General features: G+C 40.9%; 1 protein-coding gene across 2 annotated transcripts in view; it reads left to right on the top strand.

The window, feature by feature from the left end:
* The window catches only part of Jam2 (junctional adhesion molecule 2), a 55,738-nt gene that overhangs the window by 11,340 nt on the left and 25,950 nt on the right, over positions 1 to 18,448 (top strand). The gene's annotated exons all lie outside the window — the stretch shown is intronic.

Raw genomic sequence — 18,448 nt, forward strand, 5'->3', positions numbered from 1 at the left:
CAATAATCTTCAAATATAATTATTACAAAAGACCATGACCCAACCTAAACCTTAGATATTGCCCCTGATACAGGAAGTGTTCACTTAAAATTGCACAAAAAGCCGGGCGTGGTGGCGCACGCCTTTAATCCCAGCACTCGGGAGGCAGAGGCAGGCGGATTTCTGAGTTCGAGGCCAGCCTGGTCTACAAAGTGAGTTCCAGGACAGCCAGAGCTATACAGAGAAACCCTGTCTCGAAAAACCAAAAAAAAAAAAAAAAAATTGCACAAAAAGGGTTTAAAATACAAGGTACAAACTTCATTTTGTTAAAAGTGCTCTGTTTGCTTGTTTGTTTTTTGTTTTTGTTTTTTTAATATTTGGAACTTTCACACGTGAATACAATGTATCTAGGACCAAATTGACCTCTAACTCTTCCTGACCCTGTCCACACTCTCCTTTTAGCTTTATACTCGACTCCTTTTTAAGTATTAATTTATTTTTATAACTCACTGGGTTCAACTAATGCCACCCATACACGGGTGTGAGGCTGGAGAGTGGACACCCTCCTAGAGGCCACGCCCCTGAAGAAAACCTGACTCTCCCCCGCCCCCAGTCCCCAGCATCTTTCAGCTGGAGGTGCTGAGGAGGGAGGCAGACTCCTGAACCCCTCCCAATTGCTTCCTGGAACACTGAGTCCTTTGAGAACGCAGGGGTCCTCTGTAGGTGACAAGGCTCCAGTGCATTCATGACTGGTTTTAGAGGCAAAAGGAACCGACCAGAGTGAGTTCTGTGGTTGAAGGACCGCATCAACCTTTTTATGCCCATCCTCCGTGCTTATATTGATTGCTAAACCCAAGGCCACCGTGCTAAGAGAGGCGGGCCTCTGGGACATAATCAGGTTGTGAGGGAACAGCCTTTGGGAATGGGTTTAGCGCCCTCACAGAAAAGACCAGAAAAGAAAAGGAGAGGAAGAAAGGACAAAAAGAGATAGGAAGTAAATGAAGAAAGAGAAGGAGACCTGGGGGCCTGGCTCACTTTATCCTCTCTCTGTTGTGTGACAACAGAGATATGTTTTCTAAGCCTGTTTATAAGGAGCTGACCCTCCTAGACTTCATATCTGCCTGTCCCTCTGTCTTGGACTTTCCTGATTCCAGACCATAAATAATAGAATTCTGCTGTTTATAAATACCCAGTCTAAGGCTATTTATCATAGCAATAAGAACAAACTAACATTAGCTTCTAAAGCTTCAGTGGGGTGGTCTATATTTTAAGAAAAATATAGAGAGCAAGGAAGGAAGGAAGAAAGAAAAAGAAAAGAGAATTATCTTTATGTAATGCTTTTTTAAATGTATTCAGTCTATTTCAGTCTAACAGAAAATGAAACCCCTTTAAAAATACTATCGTCGTCTGGAACTTGAAGATCCCGCGCATAGGACAAAGGCCATTAGTCCCCACTGCATGTCAGCTTGTAAGTGTTGTTCTTGCTACCAGACTTCTTGCTGCACTGCTTTCAAAGGGGGCTTCCACATTCGGTCCCCAGGACATAAAATTGCTGAGACAACAGCGCGCATGGCGTGCACCCACTGATTGATGGCAAGAAGAGTCGAATACTTTAAAGTTGATTTATTCTCAAAAAATATCTGAAAATTTCCCCTTGGTTTGCTAAAAGAAGACAATTTGACTGAGCCTTTCTTGTCGACCCTCTGGCTCGTCTGATCACAAAAGAAAATACTTACAGAGATCTTCCTATAGGACCATACAGCCAACATCTGACATAAACTCTAGCACACTTAAAATGATTCATACTTCCTGAAATAACTCATTTAACATTCTAATTCATTAATACTCAAATTTTTTTTTTTTTTTTGGTTTTTCGAGACAGGGTCTCTCTGTATAGCCCTGGCTGTCCTGGAACTCACTTTGTAGAACAGGCTGGCCTCGAACTCAGAAATCCACCTGCCTCTGCCTCCCGAGTGCTGGGATTAAAGACGTGTGCCACCACGCCCGGCCCAATACTCAAACTTTTAATGTTGAGATCCATACAGGTTCTCTCTCTCTCTCTCTCTCTCTCTCTCTCTCTCTCTCTCGCTCTCTCCCCCCCCTCTCTGTGTGTATGAGTGTGTTCCGATAGGTGCACAAGTGTGTAATATGCATGTGGAAGCCAGAGGTCAGCTTTGAGTACCACTCACCAAGAGCTATTCACCCTGAGTTCTGAGAGAGGGTTTTCAGTTGACCTTTAGCTTTCCTAAGAGGAAAGTCTGGTTACTGACTGCAAGCCCCTGGGATCTTCCTGCCTCACATCCTCAGTCTTGACATCACAAACCTACCACCATGCCTGGCTTTCCCCTCACAGGCCCAGGGATTGAACTGAAGTCCTCATTCCCACAGCAAGTGCATGACTAACTGAGCAACCTCCTGAGGGCCATTTGCAGTCTTTATGTAAGTGAGTTGACACACTTGCTTTAACCTTGAAGACACACAAGCTCCTTGGAATGTTTTCAACAAGATAGTGGTTGTGGGGGAAAGTGGAAGAAGTCAAGGCTTTGGTTGCCAAATTAGAAGCAGTCTAAAGCCTGTGTCAGCGACATCTACACATTCTCCAGCCATTTATGTCAGAAGCTATTTCCATACTGGGTACCACTTTCCCCAAATACACTGTGAATTCATGAGCAAGGGATGGGACCAGCAGAACAACTTTCACTCCAGTCCTTTTCTGCGTCTCACTTTTAGAGTAGAAACAGCATGCACCAGCCTTTTCATAGAACATACATTCTGAGCCTTCGTGATTTGAATAAGCAGCCGTGTCTCTCTCACCTTCACCATTTCTGTGCTCAATGATTTATCTCCAGTTGGAAGATACTAAAAATCTTCTAATCCGTAGCCAGAGCACTTGTGGGTAGACTTTTATTATGAGGACCAGAATGATGTAGGAACCCTTACTAACTATTAGAAACTGTTACACAACAGTTGTGAAGGGGACTAGAGAAATACTGTCTTTATAGAACAAAGCTATTTCATTGATGTGTTGACTTCCAACTCGTCTCTGCAGAGGGACAGGGGGCACCTTTCACTAGGAGCAACACTGGTCCTACCATCTCTGACATGGCTGTCTCAGAGTGAGGGGTAGTAGGCAGAATTACTTTCACTTCTTAAGTTCATTGATTTCATGAATTTTGCAAGTAATATATACTTTATTAATAATACTTTATTCATCATCTAAATGGTTTGTGTAATAGATCTACTGGCTATCCCCCTTTGGATACAAAGAATCTCTTTATGCCTCAGTCATAAATGTGAAATTTGTTCAAAAAGCATAATATCAATAAAATAGAGCTAACATTCTAAGATTGATGGCCTTAGAAAAGTTACTTTAATTCACTTGGGGTTTGTTTTTCTTATTTGTACAATAAAAGAGTTTGATCTAATGGGGATTCGTGACTTCTGACATTTGACTTAACATTTCTGAGTGGGAAAATATACCATAATTAGTCTTTCAAAAGTGTATTTCCTGTATACATGAATTCATTTTATTTTTAAATTTGAAACTATCTCCTTCAGAATCATTACGGGTTAGAGAGGTTTTTGGGAAGAAGCGGAAAAAGTGGGAGGAGGGCGTCTGATGTTTGTTTGGTGGAGTGGTTTGCATATTATGCTGATGAGTCTCTATTGGGAGCAATAGGCAACAGGAAGATCCTGGATAGTTAGAAGACTGAAGCAATATGATAAAAATGGTATTTATGGTGGTGTCTTAGTTAGGGTTTTACTGTTGAGAACAGACACCATGACCAAGGCAAGTCTTATGAAAAACAACATTTAATTGAGGCTGGCTTACATGTTCAGAGGTTCAGTCTATTATCATTGAAGTGAGAGCATGGCAGCATCCAGGCAGGCATGGCAAAGGCAGAGATTAGAGTTCTACGTCTTCATCCAAAGGCTGCTAGTGGAAGACTGACTTCCAGGCAACTAGGGTGAGGATCTTAAGTCCACACCCACAGTGACACACCTACTCCAACCAGGTCACACCTATTCCAATCAGGTCACACCTCCAAATGATGCCACTCCCTGGTCCAAGAATATACAAACTATGACAATGGTAAACAATAATTTTTACTCTGGAGAGGAAAGCATTGTACTGCAACTCAATGAAGCATTAGATAAGGGATTCCAGGATTAAAGTAGCAACTGTTCAATTGGTTTAGTACAAGTTAGAATTGGCAGGTATTGTGTTCCATTACTGCAGTCCCAGATGCCAGGAAGATCACAAATTAGAGGCCAGCCTAGAACTGCACAGTAAGATTCCCTTACCATTATCAAACTGATGATGATGGTGACGATGATTCCCAAAGCTATTGAAAATAGAAATTAAGATTTAGTGATTGGTTAGATTCGATAAGCAATCATTAATAAAAGAAAAATAGAAGTTTTGGGGCTGTAAATGCATAGAACCAGAGGAAAGATGGTGTGTGTTTAGTGGATAAGGAATGGATATTTTTTTCTATTTCAGAAACTGTGTGGGTCATTGGAAACGAGACAGGATAAAGACAGAGAACTAGGAAGTCATGGAAAGGAAAGGAGCCCCTCATCCCAGTAGAATGTGGCCGAAGCCTTAGAAGCCAAGAGTCATGAGTTCTAGCAGAACATTTGCTGTGAAGGTTAAGGATAGTCACAGTGTTTCCTTTATGCAGAGCTATTTCCAATATAAATGTTTAAACAGCAATGAATGCTTAAGGCCCAAGCATATGCGACTCTTCTCCTTTCCCAGATGGAAACCTGTTATGTTTTAGGAATCTCACAAGAAACATCAATGGTAAAGGGCACATCAAGGCCTGTGTGTAATTCTTATGACTCGTGATTTTACCTTATCAGGCTACAGTCCTATCTGACATACCTATGGAACTACCCCATAATCTCACTAACGGTGAAGAGGGACTGGGGGCTTAGCGATTCTTCGAGACATAACATGGGAGCCCCCAAAATAGTACTTATAGTGATGACTAAGACACTTTAAGCACCATTCTTTTTGTTGAGAAAACCATACCTATATATGGGCATACCTCCCCTCCCCCCCCCCACACACCTCTGAGTACCTCTCTTCCCCACACTCTTGTGCTTAAATCTTTGTTAAAATCTCTTCATAAACTCCAAGTCTACTTTATACTGGGTTGTCTTGATATTATTTTCTACAGTGAAGTCCAGAATCTTAACTTTACCTAAGATCTCTAAAATTAATTCCTCAAACTGTCACAAAAGGCAGCATGGAATAGTATCTTTGGGTTCCAATCCTGTGACACAGAGGATGAGAAGTGGTCGTCTATACACACCCTCTGTTTTAAGGTGGTAGATCAAGACAGACATATGAGAGCACTCTATAGAGGAACATGGGATGATTAGCAGGAACAAAACTGCACTCTAGGGGATGTGCTTGGTTAAAGATCATGGAAGAATGAAGGGAAGCAGGAAAGAGTGCAGAGAAATAATGCACTCACAATACCAATGTCCTGGTCACCTGACAGGAATTCTGTGAAGCCACTTGTCTGCAGGTCAGGGAGAAGGGAGGGAAAGGGGTGGCCAAATGAAGGAAGGAGCACCCAGAGGACTAAAGGCAAAGAAGGAGCCAACATACCACGTGTCCCACTGTTCAGAATACCCTTCAGAGGGATCTTTCATTCTTCAGTCTCATATCAGCATGACGCTTGGGCACATAAAACGATTGTATCTCACTGCTTCATAAATGAGAGCCCCATGCTCCCCTTTGATCTAGAGTATGAGGAATATTCTGGAAAGCACGAGGAAAGGGAGGAGGCTGAGATTTCAGGAGAAATGATGGTGTTTATCTTTGGTGTCCCTTATCAGTGTGAAAGCAATGGGTAGAATCTTTCTTTCCATATGTAGATTTATAGTCAGCATGAGTACCTGCAGAGATGTTGTAAGTGTGCGTGACTCATGTTCTGTCCTAGTAATAGAGGACTCTACTTAGGAATGTGGTGGATGGTTTAAAATATCTTAGTGCATCCTTAAAATATTTTTGAGCACTAAGTATTTTTGGACCATAGCTGTCTCAACATAATTAAATGTCTTCTGTATTCACAAACCAATCTCAAAGCAATATTAAAATGAAGCACAAGCCATAAACCTACAATAAATATTTTATTGTAGGAACTATTTAACTAAATGGAATTTCTAGATATAAGCACATCCAATATTTTGAGAGATTTATTATTCAATTATGTCATCTAATAGGATCACAGATTGTATTAAAAGGGAAGTAGAAAAAGGCCATTAAAGATATATATTAAAGAAAACATTAATATTTTCTTTTTCAGAAAACTTTTTATTGATTCTTTGTAGAGGAATTTTAATCCAACAACATGGCTTCTCTGGAAATGGATCACATCCAAAGATATGATCCAGCCACAACTCAGACACCCAGGAATACAGTATGACATGCCTGGAATACAGACATGCCCTTAGCACACACCTTTAATCTCTAACACTGAAGATAAGGTTAGTTTGTAGAAGGAAGCAGCCGTGTCTGAAAGTGACCTCTAATTGAGGGGCAGACAAAGTGATGAGACAGAGAAAGATTTGCAGAATGAGTCAGGGAGAGGACATGCACAACTCACAGAAGAACAGCAGAGGAAGAATGGGTACTAAAGAGCATCAAGAGAGCATAAAGGGGTGGGGTAGAAGGGGCATCTCAGTTGTGCTCCACCTGCCATCATGCTCCACCTGCCAGTGTGCTCCACTTGTCAGCACCACATGGCACCTATTAATATTTTCTTAAAGTTAAATGTTTTTTGTGGCATAGGTTTCCTAGGTTTGTGCGCTCTCTCTCTCTCTCTCTCTCTCTCTCTCTCTCTCTCTCTCTCTCTCTCTCTCTCCTCTCTCTCTCTGTCTCCCCGCCTCGTGTGTGTGTGTGCGCGTGCACGCGCGCGCGCGCGCGCGCGCACAACTTCCATTCAACTCATCATTTCTCTTTTTGTACTGTGAGGGTTCTTAGAACCAAACTAAGATATGGCAAGTGCCCTTACCCATGAACCATCTCCCTGGCTCCCCTACCTTTTCTTACGTCTACATATGTGCAAAGTTTTATAGCTGCAGTGTGCTATCTGAGGGAAGGATGCAAGCTGCATTTTGAAACAAAAGATATCTTTTTTCACTAATTCCCTTTGGTCATATTTCACAATGTCTTTTGTATTCTACCACTTCCCAACTTTAGTTTCTGTGGCAACAGGATAAATAAGAAAGTACTTGGAACTATTTGAAAGTATTGTGTCCAGGATTTCTAACTTGGGTCCAGACTATTGCAGTTTAGTTATTATGGCTGTCTGTGTAGCATCTTTTAAAGTAGAAAAACACTCAGAGGGTGATTTAATAATATGTATGTATTGTCGAATATTTCCTTAAAGATTTTAAGATAACTTTAAAATATAATAGTACATCCTTGAAAAACTAAATATTGAAATATACAGTAATTATCCTGTTAAATAAATGAAAATTATTTAACATTTTCTCAGGTGGAAATGTGATCCCTTATGTGGCTTAGATTGAAAATCTGGAATGGTCAGACAGAAAATAAGAGTCAAAAAGCCTCCAACTGTACAAACAGTGGCTGTGAATAAATCCTGTGTCCTCTACAGTGTGCCTTTTGTAATTGTGAAAACAAGTAGATCCCACAGAACATAGTGGAAAGGATGGGTTTTAGTCTTTAAAAATCAACTTAAAGTCATGTTCTATTACCATGTAGGTTTAAAAAAATGTTTCATGAAACAAAACTCTCAAGGTTTTCTAGGTAAAAGTGTGTTCATGAATTAAACCAGGAGCTATCAACAAGAGACAGAGAGTGTTGGCCATTTGGCATGGTAATACAGACGGGGTGGGGGGCAGTGGGGGGGGGAACTCCACAGGTCCCATTCTTACATGAAGAGTTATAGGTAGTCAGTGGCTGTTGAAGAGGAAGAACTAGTCTCCTACAGGAACAAGCTCCCATATAAGACTGTTCAATCCTATGGAGTCATCCCCGGATACATGGACATGCAGGCAATGTTAGACTCCATATATATGTATATACATATGTACATATATACATATATATGCATATATATATATCTATATACATCAAAGAATGATAATAGAAAAGAGAATTGTGAATTTTAGGGTGGGGCATAGGTAAACAGTTGGATGGGGGAGGAAGATAGGAGTGGTGTAAATTCAACACTCATGTATGTGCCTCCCAAATAAAATAAATGTATGCTCTGAAGCTATGGCTCAGCAGCTAAGCACACGTGGAGAGGATGCAATCACATAGGGGTTTACAACCAACTGTAACTTAAATTGCAGGGAATCTGCTCTCCTTGGACACTCATACACATAAAATGAAAATAAATAAGTCATTGAAAAAAATCCAGCCATCCTTAAAAAGCAAAATGATTAAATTTTTAAAAAGGAGGGAGGATTGTGCTTTTTGGGAGAATTATTTGAGTGCCATTGCAGTAAGTAGATGCTGTGCAGTTACTGGGCAGCGGCGGGATTTTAATCAGCATTTAGTGGATCAATCTTGTATAAAAATGAAGAATTCCCCTCACATGCCCTTCAATCCTCATGATTTCCCAAAATCCAACTGCATATTCATGTAAGGGAAAAGTGTGTAATTATCGAAGCCTGTAATTTGCACTATTTAACCTCTAAGCAATTTTGTAGGTCTCATCTAACTAAATATACAAATTCCTATTTTAATATCTGTAGTGATGAGATTCTTAATTTTATTTGGAAGGGTTTTTGATCCTCTTGATCGAATCTAGATATAACTTTCTAAGATATAATTTTCCAGTATAATCATGAATGATCATTGATTAATTGAAATGTCTACTGTTTTGTTTTCTTCCTATTTCTACTTAACCTTAAGGAATGTCACATTTAGGTTTTGAATATATATATATATATATATATATATATATATATATATATATAGTTTCAAAGGGTGTAGTCAGCATCTTTTACAGAGAGCACCTGGGCTGAGGAAATGGCTCAGTCGCTGAAGTGCTTAAGTTCAAGCCCGAGGACTTGAGTTTGATTCCTTGTGACAACATAAAAAGTCAGGTTTGGTGAGTCACACTCGTAGTCCTAGCCCCAGAATGGTAGAGACAGGAAAATCTCTGGGACTCACTGGTTGGCCATTCTAGCTGAATTGTCGAGCTCCGGGTTCCAGTGATAGACCATCTCTCTACAGACAAGGTTCACAGCTTCCGAGGAACAGTATTTAAGGTCAGCCTCTGTCTCCACACTCACGTGCATACACAGCGCATGTACCGGTACTCCCCTCCCTTGACTTCCACCAGCGAGCCTTTCTTGATGTGATGGAGTCAGAGAAAGCCTCTACAGCCAATGTGTTGTTGAGAGGAGAAGCAGAATGCCACGCCCAGGCTACTGCAAGAGCGCTTCGTGCTCAGACCTTATTGGTGGGAGTCGGAACAGTTGGAAGCATTCAGGTTGTAGCTGCACCTCCAAAGTGGAGTGAAGAGAGCTTACTAATAGGTTGAATTTGTCTTCAATCAGTGGAATAATTAAGGAAAACTTCCCAAATTTTGGCCAGAGCAACTGCAGCAGTTAAGAGTGTCACTGTCTAGGGTGGGAAAGATGGAGTAAGCTTAGAAGATAATATTTAGATACAGGGTTGGGAATGTCTAAAGTCTTCAAGTGGCGAGGCTGAATAGACACTTGTATCTGAGCCCAGAGATCAGCAAAGATGTCTAGACGGAAGATAAATATTTATGAGTTGTTGGCACGTGTTGGTGCTTACAATTTTAGGATTGCTGGATCACATCGTTGTGAAAAGAAAAATGGATAGAGAAGAGGAGGTAAGCCCAAGATCAATGGGAAGAAAGATCAGAGAAGTCCCGTTTTGGGTGCTAAGTGCAGAGCTTGTGTGGAGAAAAGTGTGATGAAGTGGGCAGTGTGGAAGCGCTGTCACCATCATCGATTCTGTTTCACAGGTGCTACATCAGGCCAAAACGCCAGGAGCTGTTAGAACATGTCATCAAGAATGAAGGAAGAGAAAGAATGTAAACCCAGGCCCTCCCACTGAGTGGCCACTACAGTGAAGCTGTCCTAACCATTTTTTTTTTAAAGAAAGAGGAAAGCATACACCTACCAGTTGGTTGTGTTTTTTTTTGTTTGTTTGTTTTTTGTTTTGGTTTTTTCGAGACAGGGTTTCTCTGTATAGTCCTGGCTGTCCTGGAACTCACTTTGTAGACCAGGCTGGCCTCGAACTCAGAAATCCGCCTGCCTCTGCCTCCCGAGTGCTGGGATTAAAGGCGTGCGCCACCATGCCCGGCTCAGTTGGTTGTTTTGATAGTCCATCCTAGTGTGTGATTATTGTGGAGGCACTTTGGAACACTAAATTTGCATGATCACATTGTATAAAAAGCATCAAGCATCGAGGAAAAGGGAAGAAGCCAGAAGTATTTATAGAGAAGCTATTATGTTCCAGGAACTAGGCTAAGCAATTAGAGACTTTAATTGAATCTTTACAAACCAGTGAAGGAAGGCATCGTTCCCTTCATTTTATCTGAAAGCAAACCAACTTTGTATCTTACCCAAACTGACACGGATCACACTTGATCTTGTTCCTTCTTGGTTGGTTCTAAGAAGCCAGGCATATACCTCTAGTGCTAGCTCAAAGGGCTGAAGCCACAGGATTCAGAGTCTGGGGTCAGCCCAGGGAACATAGAAAGATTATACTTCAAAAACTAAATAAACGAGGTTTGTTTAAAGATTGCACTCTGGGCTTGCAAGATGGCCCAGCAGGTAAAAACCACGCCAAAGCAAACCAGTGCTTCCATTATGTGCATGGGTGTGGAGTCATTCCCTTGTGAAGTGTAGTCTCAGGCTGGAGATATGGTTCAGTGGGTAAGAGCACTGACTGCTCTTCCAAAGGTCCTGGGTTCAAATCCCAGCAACCATGTGGGATTTGAACCACCCATCATGAGATCTAACTCCCTCTCCTGGTGCATCTGAAGTCAGCTACAGTGTACTCATGTATAATAATAAATAAATCTTTGGGCCTGAGCGAGCCAAGTTGACCGGAGCGAGCGGGGTTGACTGAAGCAAGCAGAGGTCCTAAAAATTCCCAACAAACACATGAAGGCTCACAACCATCTGTACAGCTACAGTGTACTCACACACATAAAATAAGTAAGTATATCTTTAAAAAAGAAAGAAAGAAAGAAGTGTAGTCTCACTATTTTGCTCAGACAGGTCTTAAACTTCTGGGATAAAAGCAAACCTTAATACACACACACACACACACACATACACACACACACATACACACACACACACATACACACACACACATACACACACACATACACACATACACACACACATACACACACACACATACACACACATACACACATACACACACACATACACACACACATACACACACATACACACATACACACACACATACACACACACATACAACACACACACACACACACACACACCAGGGTTCTCTGTAGCCCAGGATGGCCTTTATAAAAGTGTCTATGTAGCTAAGGATGAAGTAATGTCCTATCCCTCTGCCTCCATGTCCTAAGTTACTACAGTCAAGCACCATCATGCCTGGCGCAACATTCTTCTGTGCATACATCTATCTGAATGGAAAAAGAAAAAAAGTTGAATTGGTAGAACAACGTAGGCAAAACATACAAGGATTTAGAGTCTTTTGTTTGTATATTTTATGTACTTAGTTTTAACTGATATATAAAAATATAAGAATGGTACCCGTCAGAGGAGCTAACAAGCACTGTTTTGTTACATATAGACATTATGCAATGTCTAAACCAGGTTAAACACATCTATCTCCTCAAACATCCTTTCTTTATCATAAAATTTCTAAAATAAAATGTCTCCATCATACAAAGAAAATCCTTTCTTCTAGCTTTAAAAGAAAAATACAATGATATTGCTGCTGCTTGCAGTCATCAATAGCACACCAGAACTCCTTGCTTCTCTTAAAACTTCACTTAATACCTGTGGACCAGTATCTTCCCCATCCTACCCTCAATTTCTCAGTGGCCACCTTTTGCAGATTCCATGTAAATGTGGCAGCATATAGTGCTTATCATTCTGGCTTGGCTTATTGCACCTTACATAACCCCTCTCCAGTTCATGTTTCTACAAATGACAAGATTCCTTTTTTATGACTGAATAGTATTCCAGAGTGAGTATGCGCCACATTTTTTTACTCATTCATCAGCTGATGGACAAGTAGGTTCTGTCACTTCCTGTCCACTGTGAGTGTTGCTGCAATGGACACTGGAGCACAGATGTCTCTCATGTCTGCTTTATTTCTGGCGGATATGTATCCGGTATTGAAGATCTGTTTGAATATATCAATATACAGGTAGTTGGTTTTGGTAGTTAATAGTAGTAAGATATAGGAAATATAGGTAAGGTTGGTAGCTATGTTTACTTCTTTGACTTTAAGAATCATCTTTGGCTACTGTAGTTCTCTTAATTCCATCTCCTTTTTTTTTTTTTTTTTTTTTTTTTTTTGGTTTTTCGAGACAGGGTTTCTCTTTATAGCTCTGGCTGTCCTGGAGCTCACTTTGTAGACCAGGCTGGCCTCGAACTCAGAAATCCGCCTGCCTCTGCCTCCCAAGTGCTGGGATTAAAGGCGTGCGCCACCACGCCCGGCTAATTCCATCTCCTTAAAAGATGGCTTGCAAATGAAATAAAAACATTTAATGTATGGCCACTGTACTGGCTGGTTTTGTGTGTTAACTTGACACAAGCTGGAGTTATCACAGAGAAAGGAGCCTCCCTTGAGGAAATGCCTCCATGAGATCCAGCTGCAAGGCATTTTCTCAATTAGTGATCAACAGTGGGAGGGCCCATTGTGGGTGGTTCCATCCTTGGGCTGGTAGTCCTGGGTTCTATAAGAGGGCAAGCTGAGCAAGCCAGGGGGAGCAAGCTAGTCCCCTCCAGGGTTTTTGCATCCACTCCTGCCTCCACATTCCTACCCCTTGTGAGTTCCTGTCCTGACTTCCTTGGTGATGAACAGCAGTGTGGAAGTGTAAGCAGAATAAACCCTTTCCTCCACAACTTGCTTCTTGCTCAAGATGTTTGTGCAGGAATAGAAACCCTGACTAAGGCAGCCACTTAGATTCAGCTTACCTAAACAGGAAAAGGTCCTAATCTTATCTTAATACTTTTAAATCACTAACATGTCTGCCTTGCCTCAGCCGTTCCCATTCAGATTTCACTTTTGAAAGCTTGTACCTAATAATTCTGTTTATCCAGATGAAGTGTTGGATTCCACCTCAGCATTCCATCAGCAGGTGTTAGCAATAGCCTCTGTTGGCTTCTTCACTCGACCAAGATTTTCTTTTTCGGAATAAAGTAGGAAAATTAGCAAAAAGTTGTTATGTAGGCCTGATGGTTTGAGGTTGTTTTAAAGTTAGCTACAGAGCATTGTCAATTCTTATGGACGTATTCTAAAACCACTGGCAGAAGTTCACACACACACACACACACAAAGGCAGACATGATTATTTCCACTACAGTGAACAGCTCCTGCTGACGTCCTTGGAGAGGACCCTGTTCCTCTCCACCCATGGCCCCACAACTGAAGAATAAAAGTTCTTGTATTTCTCTCTTACTTAGATAACCTGCTAGGATGAAGAATAAATATTTACTTTATACTACAATGATTTTTAAACTACTGTATTATTTAAATTAATATACTTCATTGAAAGCATGATTCAAATGATGAAGTATGATGGGTTTTTTTATATTAAAAGTGAAGTACAGGCAATATCTTGTATAAAATCATTATGAAATTGGACATAAATTATCTTATATTTTAAAATAAATATTTAAGTCATTATGTATTTTTAGAATAACTGGTAATGGTTGCAGTGCTAGGACACATTGCACTGGTTCATCAGGAGGAAGCCGGCACTGTAGAATTTATTATGGACATTATCTACCTATGTGGCTAGAAAGTATCCCCATGAGGTAGGAATTAGAAGTTAGATAACATGGGCATCTCTCTTCCAGTCATTCAACCATACTAGATCTAGGGAGTAGGAGGAAAGAAAAAAGGGGGGGATGGAGAGAGAGAGAGAGAGAGAGAGAGAGAGAGAGAGAGAGAGAGAGAGAGCCTAGGACATAAGAAGCACTTAACTTTGCTTAAGAAAATACTAGAAAAAGAAAGAAAGAAAGAGAAAGAAAGAAAAGAAAAGAAAAGAAAAGAAAGAAGAAACTAGTGGTGCTGGCATGTGGAGCACACTGGCAGGTGGAGCACGGTGGCAGGTGGGCCTGTTAATAAGCACATTTTTGTAAATTTTTCAAGAATAGTATGTTTCTTTTTTATTTCTTCACAGTACTAGGAATTAAACCAAGGGCCAGGTGTATGCTAGGCAGGCGCTCTTATGTAGCTATGTGCCTAGCTTTAGGAGGACTCTTTCTTATACTGTCTTTCACAGAGCATATTCTTATGGGCTTCTTACTAACAGGTTTATTTAGCTCCCCAGTTCGACTACCATAGGGCTTGCTTGGATAGATGGTCTCCAAAGACTGTGGTCTGATAATTCCATCTTTAAAACACTGAGGACTGAGGTCTATCGACCTTCGATCGATAACGTAGAGGGATGTCTATATTTTATGTTGCAAGTCTCTGGTGAGATGAAGACTTCAAGAATCTGAGCCTTTGCATTTCCCACGTGTGGTACCAGACATAGTCGACTGACAGAAATGCTTACGGGAGGCTTCTGCAAGCCAAGGGAGACTGCCCTGCTTATTGTTGCTTCAGGTTTCCTTTGATTAGTCTTCAGGAAGCTGAAAGGACAAGAACCATTTATTTTAAAGGGCAGAACGTGGAAACAATGGTCTGGCATTGTTGGCCTGTCATGGTTGTGATCAGTAGGCAAAGATCATTCACATTTAACTACCCTTATTTCTCGTAAATCCAGGGATTATAATTTCCTTTTTCTTTTGATAAAGTCACTTCTCTGACGTACTCTCATTTAAAAAATGGTCCTAGGACATCGCCATCCTAGGGGGCTCACGCAAAACGGACAGGTGCTCGGGGCAGTCAAACAGCAGATTTAAAAAATGGCTTGATGAATATTTGCACGTATTTGAATCTCTGGGACTTTAGGATCTGTGTCCTGAAACAATGAAAGGACATCAGGATAGTGTGCACAACTAGAGGAAGTTCCCAAGTTTCAAAATCACTCAAACCAAATATTAAAAAACTGTAGCAAAAGTTTTAATGCCAAGTATGGCGTGGGAAAGATCACTTGTCATAATTGAGGTGAATCGGCTGTTTGGGATGTTCATGACGGGATTTGTGGTGGAATCAAAGGGACAACTTAAAATCTGGAAGACCCCAGCCTCGGCGGCACAGCGCACAGTGAAGCAGGAGAAGAACACTCATGCTCATTAGGATAAAAAAACTCACCAGGTTTCCATCGCCACTGCTATCAGTTGGATATTTTATTATTATTTATCATCTCCAATCAAAATTATAACACAAAGGAAGTCCAGATTTGTGGGAAGACTAATGTCTATAAAACACAACCCAAGTCTATTATAGGCCAAAGTAAAACTTTTTCATTGTGTGTGTGTGTAAATGTGTGTCTGTTTTTTCCTTCTACTATGGGGTTCTGGAATCAAACTCAGCTCACCAGTTCACACACATTCACAGAACATGTAGTTAGAAGGGGAAAGGATATGTTTTGAGGATACAGGAAGATTTAGAGGGGAGTAAATGGAGATGGATATGATCATATTTTATTTTATGTGTATGCACTTCCTCTTGATGTATGCAATTATTAGACTAAATCAAATTCATATTTAAAATGAAAGAATTAATAAATTCATAAAGGTTTTAAAATTTCAAATACATGCATGTAAAATTTATGAGTGAGTACAACTTGTGAATAAAGTTATTTTCCATAGAACTTTTAGTGACCTTTGAAAATTTTTAAAAATATTCTTTTTCTTTTTCCTTTTTGAGACAGGGTCACTCTGTGTAGTCCTTGCTGTCCTGGAACTCACTCTGTAGACCAGGCTGGCCTCGAACTCAGAAATCTGCCTGCCTCTGCCTCCCAAGTGCTAGGATTAAAGATGTGGGCCACCACTGCCCGGCTTAAAAATATTCTTTAAAACAAGTTTTTGTTAAGTAGAAAATTAGAATTGACAAAAAAGAAGAAGAAAATCATGTTCCTATTTGAGTCATATAACCTAGCTTCCAAACCTCCCAGTCTCAGATTGTATTGAAGTGTTCCTGGATAAATGGCAATCTTCAAGGCAGCTGAAGAAATTAAACACTCTCGGTAGGCATGTGGAGTTTGGAGAGTTCAAAGCCAGGACCATGTGAAGGGAAGCAAGAATTATCTCTCCCGCTTCTGCTCAGATCTCCCCTTTAACTGATTTCCAGAGAATATCAGTCTTTATTGTTTTGTCTAAAAAGCCCAGTTAACATACTTCAAAAAACTCAACAAGATTTGTTAGTCATGACCAAGACCTGCTGTGGGACACTAACTCAGATGTTTCAAAATGTCCTTTGTAAGTCTCAAAACCCTTCACGTTTGGAGACATGATTATTACAGATATATCCAGAGCTGCTCTCATTAAATGGAGGACAACACAAGGAGGTCCTGCCTTTTCCTATGCTCCTTGATGAAAATATGGTTTAGCTGTAGTCTTGACCCATCTTCTGCTCTCTGAAGGTCCACGCTCTGTCTTTGAACCCTAGAGAATAAAACTGGGGAGGGAAAGATGTCAAGAAAAAAGGGCTCTGGGGGAGGCACAGGGGTTGGGGAGAGGCTTGCATGGGAAGGAAATCCATGGGAAAAGCAGAAAGGAGATTTAAAGAGATTCCCTGGACCTTTTTCATGGTTCTTGAAATATAGGAGCCAAAAGGATTGTTTTAAATTTGCTCTGTGGTGGCCCTGACTCCTTCCTCTGTATCACTGAGTGCAGTGGCTTGCTGCCTTCCTTCTACACCTTAATGTTTGTGTCCCTTAGTACTGAGGGGGGGGGGGAAGGCAAAAGAGAAGAAGCCACCACACAAGAGGGTTTTTTTCCTTCCCAGAAATTATCTTTGATCATTACTAAATTTCAGTTTCCCAAGAACGTTAACATCCTTGAACTCACCATTCTCTGTTCCCCTTTAGTCTGTTGGCTGATTTCTATACATGGTTCTTAAGCTAGCCTGACTGGAGCAGGAGTTTTCATCCAGGAATGATTTCCACGCCACACTTCTGATACAGATTTATTTGTCCCTCTTTACAGTTTTAGATGTCAGGACAATGGGCAGGGTGAGCCCTGCCTCTAGTGGATAGAAGCCAGAGATGGTATAAGCACCAGACAGTGTATAAGACTATAAGAAACTATCTGACCCTAAAGGCCATAGCATAGCAATATTGAGAAACCCTGTCAAGAACCTTCTGAGAGTCCCATGGTTCTTTTATCTTTGGGCACTGGTGTAGCTGTAACCAAGACACTTGAGAAAAACCTTAAGGTGGGAACGTCTTATTTTAGCTCATGGTTTCATGATTGGCTGGACCAAAGAGCTTGGGCAGAACCTTATGGCAGCACAGTTATGGGGTGGACAGCCTTCTTCAACCCATGGTGAACAGAAAGCAGTAGACAAGAAAAGGCCAAGGGCAAGTTAGCTCCAATACCCCACCCCAGTGACTAATTTCCTACAACTAGGCCACACCTAATAAAGTTTCCAGGGCCCCCCAAAGTACAACCACAAGCTGGGTATCTATCCTGGGGGAACATTTCATAGTCGATCTATAACCACAGATAATTCATAGGAGTTAAGTGAATATATACTTAGGAAGCACTGGAGATGTTTGCCTGACACATAAGAACTATGTACATGCTAACCATTATTGTTTTACTCTAGAGTAGCCTGCTGACTCACTTCCTCTGTCTACCACAGGTCTGGAAAGCAGGTGTATTTTAGTAATGGTGGTTTTCTCAAATGCTTGCCTAAGCTGTCAAATTTTTCCATGACCTGTGGGTTTTTTTTTTTTTTTTTAAGGTGATGAGGCAAGGGGTGTCTATTTTTTTTCATGCTGAATTTTGGGTATTTATGTGCCCTCTTGAGACCAAGAACATTGATGAATGTAGCAAAGGGCAAAGGGCAAAGGGCAAAAGGGACAAAAAGCCCAAATCATCGAAGTGGGTGGCAGATGCTCAGCCTGTATGGATGCAAAGATCCAGATAGATCCTGGGAAATGTGTGAGCTTTTGGCAGCAGCCACCCTGTGTGCTGTGATGATGCCCTTCATTGTAATTAAATCTGTATAAATAAGAGAAAGTTTGCATCCAAGCTGATGTGTGATTTTTGCCCATGAATTTGTGGTGGAAGTAGAGAAAGGAGATACAGGTGTCTAGTGGAAAGAGAGGTTTGCCTCTCTTTCTGATAGCCAGAA

The sequence above is a fragment of the Mus caroli genome, unplaced genomic scaffold (assembly GCF_978045245.1).
Source record: "Mus caroli unplaced genomic scaffold, Mus_caroli_1 scaffold_17, whole genome shotgun sequence".
Classification (NCBI taxonomy): Eukaryota; Metazoa; Chordata; class Mammalia; order Rodentia; family Muridae; genus Mus; species Mus caroli.